The sequence below is a fragment of the Calidris pugnax genome, unplaced genomic scaffold (genome assembly GCF_001431845.1).
Source record: "Calidris pugnax isolate Ruff unplaced genomic scaffold, ASM143184v1 scaffold12, whole genome shotgun sequence".
NCBI lineage: Eukaryota > Metazoa > Chordata > Aves > Charadriiformes > Scolopacidae > Calidris > Calidris pugnax.
In genome coordinates, this window is record NW_015090767.1 from 1,244,175 (window position 1) to 1,258,041 (window position 13,867).

General features: G+C 35.7%; 1 long non-coding RNA gene across 1 annotated transcript in view; it reads left to right on the forward strand.

Moving 5' to 3' along the window:
* Positions 1–13,867, forward strand: part of LOC106885019 — a 53,070-nt gene that overhangs the window by 20,503 nt on the left and 18,700 nt on the right. The gene's annotated exons all lie outside the window — the stretch shown is intronic.

The window sequence follows — 13,867 nt, forward strand, 5'->3', positions numbered from 1 at the left end:
TTCTCTCTGTTGGATCGACGATTAACTGCTGCTCGTTACTGAAATCAAAATCTGTAGCCTATCCCCAAAGTGCTGCAAGTGTTGAGATCAACACACAAATAGTTTTCTGGATCTCTAATTAGCTGAGGCTGTGTTAAACACTATCTTTTCCCCACAGTCCCTCTCACAGGTAAAAATACACAGCTCTAAATTAAATATATGGGTAAAATACATGGGCAAAAATTATTTCCAGCTCACCAGTAAAAATAAAATTATTTCCCTTGCTCTTATTTTAACTGCAATAGAGTGAAGACAAGGCCATGGTTACCTAATCGCTTTGTGAGGGATGAGCTCTGTTCTTAGGGTGTCCCGATGGCTGTGTTGTCATGATTACACAAAGGTTTAAGAGCAGGAGGAGTCAGGCCTCCTACTTCCCACCAAGTTGACATTGTTTAGGCAATTAAGATGAGCAGTACGTTAACTAAGACTGCGTAGCCCGTCCTCTGTAATCCAGTCTCATAAATCAAAGAAGGAGTAGCGTTTTGACATAGTTGCCTTCTCTGTAAAAAAAAAAAAAAAGTGCTCCTATCCATAATTTGTCTGGGGTGTTTTTATAGCAATTTTGGTTTGTTTTAATCAAATTGTGCATTATCTTCAGGGCTTGAAGTTAAAAAAAAAGGTAGGTATGGCTCCAAAGTCAGCAGCAATTGGCTCCCAATGCAATCAGAAGGAGCTGAGCCAAGACACCTGCTTTCACATAGGTAAAATCCTAAAACAGACACACGGCATCTGTAAGTGCTGAAGTCATAGGTAGTTGAAGGCCGTTAATTTCTTACTCTTACAGAAATGATACACTTGCTTCTGTAAGAGGCAGAGCTTCGGGGTCCAGGCTCCTGTTGAGTTTTAAGCTCTGCATGAACTTCCAGAGGCAACGTGTTGCTCACTTCTGTAGGATTAATTATTCTTTCCTTCTGGTGACTGCAGGGTGAAAAATCCTGAATTGAATATAGTGTTCCAGTTGAAGATACAAAAGAGTACAATAAAACACCTGCACATCAATATAAGAAACCATAAATAAAACACACTTTCCTATATTTCAGGCTTCATTGATTTGACAATGAATTCACAAAATATCCTGCTTTTTCACATGTGTGATTTCCGGAAAAATCAAATGCAGTTATTTCTTCCCACTCCATCAGCTCCCCATGCCCATCTCTGCACTGGCTGGGGTTCCTCTGCATGTCTGTGGTGTTGGAACTCCGACTGCAGCTGAGGCTCTGCCAATCCCCCCTCTCAGCAACTCATCCCCAAGGGGGTCACCCTTCATCTCCTCCAGTGTCTTGGACATGGCCTTGGTGCCTGAGCAGCTCATCTGATGTTGCCCAGTGTTCGCTGCCTGGAGCCAGTCAGTAGTTTGACTTTTACATAGAAGTGGAGAAGCTCAAACAAATAGTAGTGCCCCAAAATTGTAGCATCTTTTTCTTTCTCTGTGCTATCTTAGATTTAGTGAGAGGCAGATTAGGTGATTTTCTGTGTTACATTACCATTAGCTAGCTTTTGCCAGTGAGGTTTTAATATTGTATGAATATTATTTCCAGTATGCTGGAGGGTTCCTTCAGGAAGCTATGTCTTATATTTAAGATACCAGGACCAAGAGGTTTAAGTCCTTGAGGTCATTTCAAACACTTGTGCTTTTAAAATTGGGTACCTTGAATATAATTCAATTTATTATGTGTGAGCTTCTAGCATAAGCCTTTAAAAAATATCTTCCTTTATGTAAATCTGATACATGGACCGTTAACTTCGATAAAATAAGCAAGTGAATCTGGTATGCTTTACAAAATTTTGACCAGTGTCTCATTTATTGCATGACATACTTAGACCCACTAAGACCTGCTGGCTGCGCAAAGGAGTGGACATTTTATTCACTGGATGCTTGAAAGAGCTTTGGTTATTCAGCAAACTCTAATGATTCAGATCAATATTTAGCAAGGTCTGCTTATTTACAGCATCTGAAGGCTGATCTTACATAATTTTTTGGTTTTATTTGTATTCTAAATGATTGTTATTCCCAGATCATAGAGAAGAAAAACTATCAGTCAATTATTTTCAGTAAAATTCTAGGCTTTGTGAGGTTTTACGCTTTTTTGTTGCTTTGATATTTTAGATGCATTATACATTTATTCCTTCTTCCTCTGACATGGGGACTGCCATTTTTATTTGCTGAATTATTTTGCTGGAACTTACTACACTTTGTTTTTTAAATGAAAATGGTACGATCATTTAGATTCATAGTGGAGATTTCCTACATCTTTTCCAGTTATCTTTGTCCAGGGATGCCTGTTTAACTTATTTCAAACTAGAATATAATCCAGAACGGCACATTTTGAAACATGCTGATAGATACTCTGCCTCAGACAGGAAAAAGTTTGTATAAAATTTTTTGGTAACAATGTCTAGATAACAATACAATTGAAAAAAGATCTAGTGGTCCTAGTTACTATCTTAACTGTATAAACTCATAATAACTTTATTAGATCCTAAAAAATTCAGTTGAACTACCATGAGCTCTTCAAAATTCATCAATTTACCTGCCAGTTAAATGTAGTCCTACATCTGTGGCTGCTCAGAAGTGGGAAGGCTTACAGGCTCGCTTAAAAAATACTAATTAAAAAAAAATAATAATCACAGCTATAGCCTGATCCTGATGCTCAGATATGCAGCAAGCCCAACACATTAGAAATGTCAATATAGCTTCAGCTCTTATGGCTTTCATATTATGGAACCTGTTAGTTAATCCAGACACCTGAAAATCTTACCACCCTTGAGAGACCCTTGTTGCAGAGCATCTTTTTTCCAAGGTTGCAGCCTGGAGATTGGCAAATAGTCTTTTAGACTGTAATGGTTTTTGTACAACAAAAAGTCTTTTTTGTAAACTAGTAATAGTTAATTTTTCACTTCAGAATTATGAACATCTGTATCCTAGGTGTACCTGAGCATGTGCAGAGTCTATTGAAATCTGATGTGGAATCTTTTCTAGATTAGGAAAATTTATTTTCTAAGTGTTACATTTTATATTTTGTTTTAAAACTGGCACCTGTCATTTTGTCTGAAGGTGTTATGTCTTTAAGAAAATATGTTGGAGGTTCAGCTTCAAGTTTCATACACTTTGATGTCCTTGGTCAAACACAGTGACTGAGACACAAAAGTATATTGTGAGACAGAAGTCCTCAAGGGTGGTGTGAAAAGGATTTCTATACTCCTTGAACCAATGTAGTAAGCCAAAAATGTCCCATAATTCACTGAAGAGAGGTTTTTTTCCTTCCCTGAGCAATAGAAAACAAGCAATGTCAAGAACAGCAGCTTTCCTTGTATCTCAGGGATATTAGTTATCAGTTAAAATTTAACTACTGGTAAAGACTTCTGGGAAAACCAAAGACATTTCATTTTTCCAGAAGAGAAAATGGTGTCAAGAGCTTATAAGTATATCATTTTGGAAACGACTTCTTGTATTTTAGTTGAGAGCTTGGCAAAATGTAAATTTCTGCTTTTCTAGAACAAAGCAAAGTCAAATTATTTTGAATTTCTCTGTGGATTTTTTTTTCAGTTTTGTCTTTTTTCAGCTAAAACTTTTGATTTTGAAAAAAAAAAATGACAGCTCTTCATTCCAATTTCAATATTTTGCAAATAATATTGAAACGAAAATGACAGTTCTTCATTCCAATTTCAATATTTTGCAAATAATATTGAAACAAATGGAATGAAAGTGTTACTGAAAATTAAAATTCAAAAGTTATTATAATATTATCACACAGATGGATTTTTCCACTTTTCATACATCTCTTGCTGAAAAATGTTTCTATTCACCATTTTAGTTTGAATTGACTGATAGTGTGAATGACGAAAAAATACTTGTTTTCTTGTGAGCTTTACTGATAGGCCTGATTCTGATGTCAATTATTCTTGTTTACGCTGTTCTAGCTCTGCCAGTTTCAGTGATGATCATCTTGATTTACAAAACTAGAAGTGAAATCAGGTCTATTTTTTAGCTAGAAAAGACAAATATGTTGTGCTGTAAACTGTAAAAAGGTGAAGAAAGATGTAACTCCGCTAGCTGTATATAAACAGCCTCATTATGAATATGCAGTTATACAGAATGTGCTTAACTTCATAATTTCTTCTGCAAGCAGGTTTTGAAAATAACAATAAAGAAGAAACAAAGTTTACAGATCTACAAAAAGTGATGGTATTTTTAATTTGGAAAATATCACGGTGCTTTTAGTTAGACTCTGAAGTTACAAGTACCAATAGTGTTAATAAATATATGGACAGCCAGTTTAAGAAAAAAAAAATCCATCTAAAATATTCAGTGGATAACTCTTATCAACATTTGAAGAAAATTATCTGAAGAAATCATCAACCAGCATAGGGAAAAAACAACATGAAAAAACCAATCCAAAACCCATATTGGTATCATGCAGTTTTATGAATTCCCCCACCAAATTTTGAAAATAATATCATAAAGCAGAGTCTTCCCTGAATCCCCATGCAGAAGGAATTCTGTTACACCAACTCTCAAAACATTAGGGGCAAGAGAAAAAGACAGAAAAAAGTCAATCCTTTGCCCCTCAGGTTTGTGATCATAGGTTAAGGGCTCCTCCTCCTCCTCCTCCTCCTCCTCCTTTTCTTAATCCTTGACACCATAGACCAGCATATAACTATGATTAGTATTATATCAGTGATAAACAATGCCAAGTGGGGACTGCAGGGATAGAAGAGGTCCATCAGTGCATTTTTTACCAGGCATTTTAACCCATAAAGCATTTGCCTTCATGTTTCATCCTAGGTTTTGAATTGTTGCAGTTAGGACTTGCATAATAATTCAGCAACAGTAATTTACCAACTCTGCTTGTTACAGTCCTTTTCATATACACACAATTTATACCATCTCACTCCGTATTGGAAAATAAAGAGAATATCAATCATTTTAAATGAATAACTTAAGCTAAATTCCATTAGAATTATTTATTATTCTGAGATTCTTAGGCATCAATATAGCAAATGTCTGTATTTTATCTTACAGATGAAAAAATTATGTTCATGGTTCAGTGTAATCCATTCATTGGTTTATGGATCCCAAAGTCCTTCAGGCAGTGTGACAAATCCACATTATTTTTTGGAGTGCTAGGTTGTGCACCTGTGTATTTGATTAAGTTGAAAGATGTGTTAAAAAACATCTAAAAGCCCTCATGTAGCCAGACAGCTCCCTATGGCTATGCATCTGAGAAATCTCCACAGCATTTTGTTATTCAAAGCAAAGTTGGCAGTAATTTACACTCAATAAATTGGTTCCAGATCCGCCTACTTCAGATGATATCACAGGGACAAGATTTTACATGAAATTCCCTTATATTTTGTCAATGTGTATTCCTTTTAAGAGATTTGCCATCACAAATGCAGATGATATGGAGATAAAGAGACTCCCTTGCTCTCCAGAGCGTGACAGAATGTGATGGATCAACAGTTCATATACAAGCTCTGTTTTGGTCAAATCAAATCAAATCAAATCAAATCATCCTTTTTTTCCAGTTTTTTTGAAAAAGAGGGTTCTGGATTCATGGCAAAATCATGGCAAATATCTATCATAATGTATTAACAAATCCTGTATTTGGTACAGACCACAAGGTCTCTGTAGAGAGGTACAATAATTTAAGATTTGTGACCAAAGAAAAGTGAAAATTAAGTCTTCTAATAGTCAGGCCTTGACTAAGAAGAACCAGTCCTATGTATGGTCTAAAGTCTTTTGCTGTTTAACAGCTTTACTGAATACAAAACAAATTAATTGTTACAAAACTGATCAATTTAGCAGAGCATTTTTTAAAGGCACATGTGGAAAAAGACAGCTTGTCTGTCTGCAAGTTGTAAATTCATAGAAAAAAAAGTGTCTCAGAAGAATAACAACAGAAATTATAAATGTATGGGAATGTGTGAAATTAAGAAAATGAAAATTTAGACTGAAAGAAGAGAAATTGTTTTCTCATGGTGGTATCAGTTAGACTTAAAACTTTAAAACAAAAAAAAATCTGAAACATACTAACAAAAAAGGAAATAATTTATAAGGTACAAAAGGATAGTTTAAATAATGTAATAGCTCTTTTATATTTTGAACTTCACTATCTCTGTGCTTATGAATGGATATAATATTAGGAGAAAGGAGGACAAATGTGCTTTGTTTGGTTGGCAGTGGTACTTATGTTTCTGCATATGTATGTCTGAGAGAAAATACTACTGTAAAGTTGCCAGTGTCTCTATACATTCTATTATTTGAAGGAAAAATTACTTACTTTCAGTGAAAATGCCTTAAAGAGGTCCATAGGCACTAATTGCTAGACTCCAGATCAAGTTGCAATTGAAGGATGAGGTGAACGACATCTTGTACAACTGCTACAAGCATACTCTGTGACCTGAAATCAATGAAATACTGGAAATCTCTTCTGTCCCTATCCCTTTGTATAAAGTGAAGCATCAGGTGGCTGATGCTGGAAATCACAAAAATCTCTTCTGTCCCTATCCCTTTGTATAAAGTGAAGCATCAGGTGGCTGATACGGGTAGTGTCTTTGAAATTCCTTTTGGCTTTCCGAGTCGCTTGAGGCAATTCTAATTTTCACAGTGCAAGGTGAGTTTAGATGACTGGAATATCACCACCTTTGACCTTTATTATATGCTTTTTTTCTTTTTCAAAAGCTTAAGAATATACAAGATCCAATTATATTCACAGATCTTAATATTTATGGACTCTGCTTTCATCTAAGTGAATAGGAATGAACTTTGCACCATTTTCCTAGTTACTGGCAACAGTATGTTTGTAGAAGCTTTTTCTCTTTTCTCTCACAACAGGTTGATAAGACTTATTGCTATACTATAATATTTTTGACCCTTTTTTGCACTTGAAAAGTATTAATTTACATGTATTTGTCTTGTTGTTGATATCACAGCTTTGTAGGTAGATCTTTGTTGAAGTGCTGCTTTATGATGCTACTAAGAAGTACATCAATTCTATTAGACAGATGGGTGTATGAGACCCCTTAATCTAAAAGTTTATCCTACTGCTTCTTTATATGTATACACAGGCTATCTATAGCTGTCTGAAGATATCAGGTGGAGTTACAGTCCAAATGTAAGACATTCTCCATTCTGTATTTGTGTTCACGTAAAATACAGGAATAGTGTCTATTTACATATTACCATTTCAGTTTTCACTTTAAGCTGTTTTCTGAAAACTGTAAATTAGCTTTTTCCTGGTCAAAAAGGAATTTAAATGCAGGTGTTTATTGCTTTTCTTTCTTTAAATAAACACACAAATAAATAAAATGCAAAACCAAGTTCTAAATCAAAACGACATTAAAATAGTAGTGAAGCATTTGTTCCCTGAAAGAAAATGGTAATGGATTTGTGTCCTTGTTGTTCTTAAGTACTGAACATTTTATATAGACTTACAAGGAAATAAAACCAAATACTGAAACTTTTGAATAGTGAAAATTAACAGTTCAAAAATAGCATGCAAATAGGGTCAGTTGCTGAAATTTCTAGTGCAATATTCTGTTGTTCAACTAATGCATATGAATTCTTTTGGACATGCAGTTAGAAGAACTACTGCTTTTTATTCTATGTATTGAAATGATTGTTTCCATATAGAAAAATGGCAGTCTCTCTTTAGACACTATGGTGGGTTGGCAAGGTTTTGATAGCGGGGGACTTCTGTGAGAAGATGCTAGAAGCCTCCCCATTTCCAACAGGGTCAATGCCAGCCAGCTCCCAGATGGACCCACCTCTGGGATAACGTATTTAAGAAGGGGAAAAAACCTGCTGTGTAACAGGTGGAAGAGAGGAGGGAGAATACGTGAGAGAAACAATCCTGCAGACACCAAGGTCAGTGAAGAAGGAGAAGGAGAAGCTGCTCCAGGCACCGGAAGAGAGATTCCCCTGCAGCTCATAGAATCATAGAAGAGACTTTTAAGATCACCGAGTCCAACCATTAACCTAGCATTGCCAATCCCACTACTTCCCTGGGAAGCCTATTCCCGTGTTTAATAACCATTTCAGTAAAGAAATTTTTCCTAACATCCATCCTCCCCTGGTGCAACTTGAGGCCATTTCCTCTTGTCCTATTGCTCGTGTCATATCATGGTGAAGATCATGATGAAGCAGGTAATCCCCCTGCAACCCATGGAGATCCACAGTGGAGCAGATGTCTACCCTGCAGCCCATGAAGGAGCCTCTTGTCATATTTTTCCTTGCTGTCCAGTTGAGGACGGGGTGATAACATGGAGGACAAGCAGCACTGTCTATTGAGTCATTATCAAGTCTCTTGGCTTGTTCCTAGATTGGCAGCCTTGATAGTTTGGATGTCCTTTTTATATCCTTAGGAGCTGAAATCAATTAGTTGGGTTTTTTTTTCTCTCAGTCCTGTCCAACCTCTACGTGTTTGAAGTTGCACGGTATGTCCCAGCTGAGGTTTTAAAGCTTTACTGGGGGCAAGAGAGTTGGCCACTCTAAATCTCTTCTGTCCCTATCCCTTTGTATAAAGTGAAGCATCAGGTGGCTGATACGGGTAGTGTCTTTGAAATTCCTTTTGGCTTTCCGAGTCGCTTGAGGCAATTCTAATTTTCACAGTGCAAGGTGAGTTTAGATGACTGGAATATCACCACCTTTGACCTTTATTATATGCTTTTTTTCTTTTTCAAAAGCTTAAGAATATACAAGATCCAATTATATTCACAGATCTTAATATTTATGGACTCTGCTTTCATCTAAGTGAATAGGAATGAACTTTGCACCATTTTCCTAGTTACTGGCAACAGTATGTTTGTAGAAGCTTTTTCTCTTTTCTCTCACAACAGGTTGATAAGACTTATTGCTATACTATAATATTTTTGACCCTTTTTTGCACTTGAAAAGTATTAATTTACATGTATTTGTCTTGTTGTTGATATCACAGCTTTGTAGGTAGATCTTTGTTGAAGTGCTGCTTTATGATGCTACTAAGAAGTACATCAATTCTATTAGACAGATGGGTGTATGAGACCCCTTAATCTAAAAGTTTATCCTACTGCTTCTTTATATGTATACACAGGCTATCTATAGCTGTCTGAAGATATCAGGTGGAGTTACAGTCCAAATGTAAGACATTCTCCATTCTGTATTTGTGTTCACGTAAAATACAGGAATAGTGTCTATTTACATATTACCATTTCAGTTTTCACTTTAAGCTGTTTTCTGAAAACTGTAAATTAGCTTTTTCCTGGTCAAAAAGGAATTTAAATGCAGGTGTTTATTGCTTTTCTTTCTTTAAATAAACACACAAATAAATAAAATGCAAAACCAAGTTCTAAATCAAAACGACATTAAAATAGTAGTGAAGCATTTGTTCCCTGAAAGAAAATGGTAATGGATTTGTGTCCTTGTTGTTCTTAAGTACTGAACATTTTATATAGACTTACAAGGAAATAAAACCAAATACTGAAACTTTTGAATAGTGAAAATTAACAGTTCAAAAATAGCATGCAAATAGGGTCAGTTGCTGAAATTTCTAGTGCAATATTCTGTTGTTCAACTAATGCATATGAATTCTTTTGGACATGCAGTTAGAAGAACTACTGCTTTTTATTCTATGTATTGAAATGATTGTTTCCATATAGAAAAATGGCAGTCTCTCTTTAGACACTATGGTGGGTTGGCAAGGTTTTGATAGCGGGGGACTTCTGTGAGAAGATGCTAGAAGCCTCCCCATTTCCAACAGGGTCAATGCCAGCCAGCTCCCAGATGGACCCACCTCTGGGATAACGTATTTAAGAAGGGGAAAAAACCTGCTGTGTAACAGGTGGAAGAGAGGAGGGAGAATATGTGAGAGAAACAATCCTGCAGACACCAAGGTCAGTGAAGAAGGAGAAGGAGAAGCTGCTCCAGGCACCGGAAGAGAGATTCCCCTGCAGCTCATAGAATCATAGAAGAGACTTTTAAGATCACCGAGTCCAACCATTAACCTAACATTGCCAAACCCACTACTTCCCTGGGAAGCCTATTCCCGTGTTTAATAACCATTTCAGTGAAGAAATTTTTCCTAACATCCATCCTCCCCTGGTGCAACTTGAGGCCATTTCCTCTCGTCCTATTGCTTGTGTCATATCATGGTGAAGATCATGATGAAGCAGGTAATCCCCCTGCAACCCATGGAGATCCAGAGTGGAGCAGATGTCTACCCTGCAGCCCATGAAGGAGCCTCTTGTCATATTTTTCCTTGCTGTCCAGTTGAGGACGGGGTGATAACATGGAGGACAAGCAGCACTGTCTATTGAGTCATTATCAAGTTTCTTGGCTTATTCCTAGACTGGCAGCCTTGATAGTTTGGATATCCTTTTTATATCCTTAGGAGCTGAAATCAATTAGTTGGGTTTTTTTTTTCTCTCAGTCCTGTCCAACCTCTATGTGTTTGAAGTTGCACGGTATGTCCCAGCTGAGGTTTTAAAGCTTTACTGGGGGCAAGAGAGTTGGCCACTCTTTAACAATAAAGACCAAAGCCTTGATCCTTTCATTACAAGGTCCGACAGAACTCTTGGCTTGTTCCTAGATTGGCAGCCTTGATAGTTTGGATGTCCTTTTTATATCCTTAGGAGCTGAAATCAATTAGTTGGGTTTTTTTTTTCTCTCAGTCCTGTCCAACCTCTATGTGTTTGAAGTTGCACGGTATGTCCCAGCTGAGGTTTTAAAGCTTTACTGGGGGCAAGAGAGTTGGCCACTCTTTAACAATAAAGACCAAAGCCTTGATCCTTTCATTACAAGGTCCGACAGAAGCAGAGGGTGACTATTTAAGCAGTTTTAGTGCATTATTGCACAACGCAGGATAACTATTCATAGGCAACTATCAATGACGTCAGCTGATTTTTTAAAAGGAACAGGATTTACAGGATCAGTGGTTACCTGAGGAGGATTTTGGGGATTGTCAGTCCAGGATAAGTGGGCACAAAAAGGACATTTTCTCTGCCCCATCGATGTTTTGATATTTTTACATTTAATGGAAATAAGTAGATTTTTGAAAAAGACCTCACATTCCATAACCTTGCATTATGATATCCATACATCTTAGCAACCAGAAGGTTTTACTAAGTAGATCAAAAATATATGGTGTGTTCTAAGAAGAACTGAAATTGAAAAATAATTTCTAAAATGAGTCAAATTAGTCAGATCTGCCTGTAATATAATCTCTTGCAACATACACCTTTGACCAAATGCTATTAATAATGGTTTGCAGGATAATATGGCATTAGTATTAATAATTTAGAAATCATCCCTTCATTGGCAGATTAAAACAAACAAAAAGCATAGATAATAATAGTCTACACAGTGGCGTGCAGTTTTTGTCTGGTTTTTTTGTCTGTTTTTTTACTTGAACTCAGGCATCCTCTAGCTGCAGTTTGTATAACCCATTTTGTGAAGGTATTATGTTAGTGTTGTTCTTTCACTGCTAATCTGCATAATTATAATTAAAAGTAAAAGTTTGGTTTAAGGAAAACCATAACGTTAAACATCTATTCAAATGAGAAAACTCTAAGGTTTGGGGTTTTTTTTAATTTCTTGTAATTATGAAGGGTAGAGAAAATGGCATACAAAAATATTTAAAAAGCATTTCATAGAGCCAACAGAAATATACATGCATATGTTCATATGTATTATTTTTTGATATAATTTCCCCCTAATTCTGCTAACTTATCTGAATGTGTGTAGTGACATGTCATGGAGAGATGAATTAGTGATTGATAATTGACTTGGAAACACTTAGCATATTTTAGGTGCTTCAAAAATATTAAAAACTACCTAACCACATTAATGAAATTTGTAAAAGATACAGTGTTAACTGTGGTAATTTTCAGAACTTTATGTCAAAGCAGCACATTTTTCATATTTTTTATTTAATAGAGAACTGACTGAAACTTCTGTTACTGCAAAGTCTACTGGAGTTTTTGTTGGGTTACTATGTAATAAATTGAGACAGGCAAAACGTGATAGGGTAATTCATAGTGGAGAAGGTTCAGAAAGGATTTATGTTGAAATTCTACAAATATGTATTTTTCAAATGAAAAATTTTTAGATCAAATTCGTTACCTTTAAAGGTGAGTACAATTCTATGGAAATTTCGGGAGTTTTCCCCATTATGTTTTTTTTTTAATGAACTGAAACCAGAAATATAAATGTCCATTTTTAATGATATAAGCACTGAAAGATCAGTACTTATTGTTTAGTTCTTGCCATAAAAAATGTCTAATGGAAAATTCTCTTATTTCTTATCTGCTAGTCAAATCTAAAATGACAGCATGCATAAAGTTGGAAGACAAACTGTTGCAGTTGCAGTGTTTACTGGTTTTTTCCTTGAATTTCTGTTTTCTGGTTAATTTTACGTTTGATGATGATTGAATGAACTTAAGTCTTTTCTGAATTTTTATAAAACAATGGCGAGCAAAGTACCATGCCTCTTTCCAGAAGTGATTTGACCACCTTTGATCTTCTGTGTAATTTGTAGGTGATGACTTCTCACCAGGCGATACAAATTGCCTTTCCACCTTCACACAATCTTGTTGCAGATAAAGAGCACAGTTCTTCTGGTTTTTTTCTCTGCCTCAGGATCTCCAACTCCTTAAAATATGTTTTTCAAAAATATTTTTCCTCTTTTAAGATCGTTTATCCTAAACATTTTTCCTGGAAGTGATACCTTGAATGCCAGGCACTCAAAGGCAAATTTCTTATTGACTTCTGTGCTGAAAGATCAAAGTCTGTATTTTCTCCATGTTCTCTCTTCCCATATTTTTTTAAATAAGCTGTTAAAGCTTCTCAGCATTATTATTCTGACCTCTACTTCTTTGCCCCCGGATGCAACAGGACTGAAAATGCTATCAAGTTGTTGTCATGAACAAGCTCATTGCAATGACTAATAACATCAGTGAAAAAGAAGCAAATGTAAGACATACTTAGACTAGGTACATACACAAAACAGTAAAATACAGAGAAAGTTGGAGAATGTAAGTGTTAAATTATCATGGTGATGATGAACAGCCTCAGACTTTCCCTGGAGATGTTGGAAAGTATGTTGAAAAAGATGTCTCGCAATTTCTCACTTACCAAATTGGTTTATAAAATGTGCATAAATTAAAATATTTCACAGAACTATCTTTTTATTGCTCTTCATTAATCTATGAAGAATGGAAGGGAATTATAGTAAACAATTTAAAAGCACTGTTCCTTAAGAATAAAAGCTTGCAACTACATATAATGAGATAGATGCTTGTATATTATGTTTCCTTTCTGGCAATCTTTTCATATATAGAATATATGTAGGCAAAATATTTACAGCCTCTCAGCCCACTGCTAGCTAACTCCTTTTCACAATTATCCATATCCCTTATGCTAAACGGATAAGCCAGATAAACAACCACAAACATTAAAGAATTTATGCACATATTGCAACTCCTGTTTTACTAAGTAAATGGCATACATGCAATCTTACAATTCTATTTAAAATTGACAATGAATAATGCAAAACAAAAATTCTACACTGGACAAAAACTAGAGGTTTCCATTTTTAGAAAAGAGCTTTATTGTGTGGCATGGAAAACCTAGGGATTGGGATCAATGGGAAAGCAGAGTTATGCAATATCTATCTTTCAAGCAAGGCACGTTGTCACCCCACTGCTGGTAAGAGTTAAGTGTTTATTACGTGTCCATCAGAGACTTTACCAAAGACATACCAAAAAAAAAAAAAGGAATTGTTCCCACAGGTCATTCCTACATTGGCTGAGAACTGAACCAGAATTCTACATGAGAAATTAAGAGTCCGGA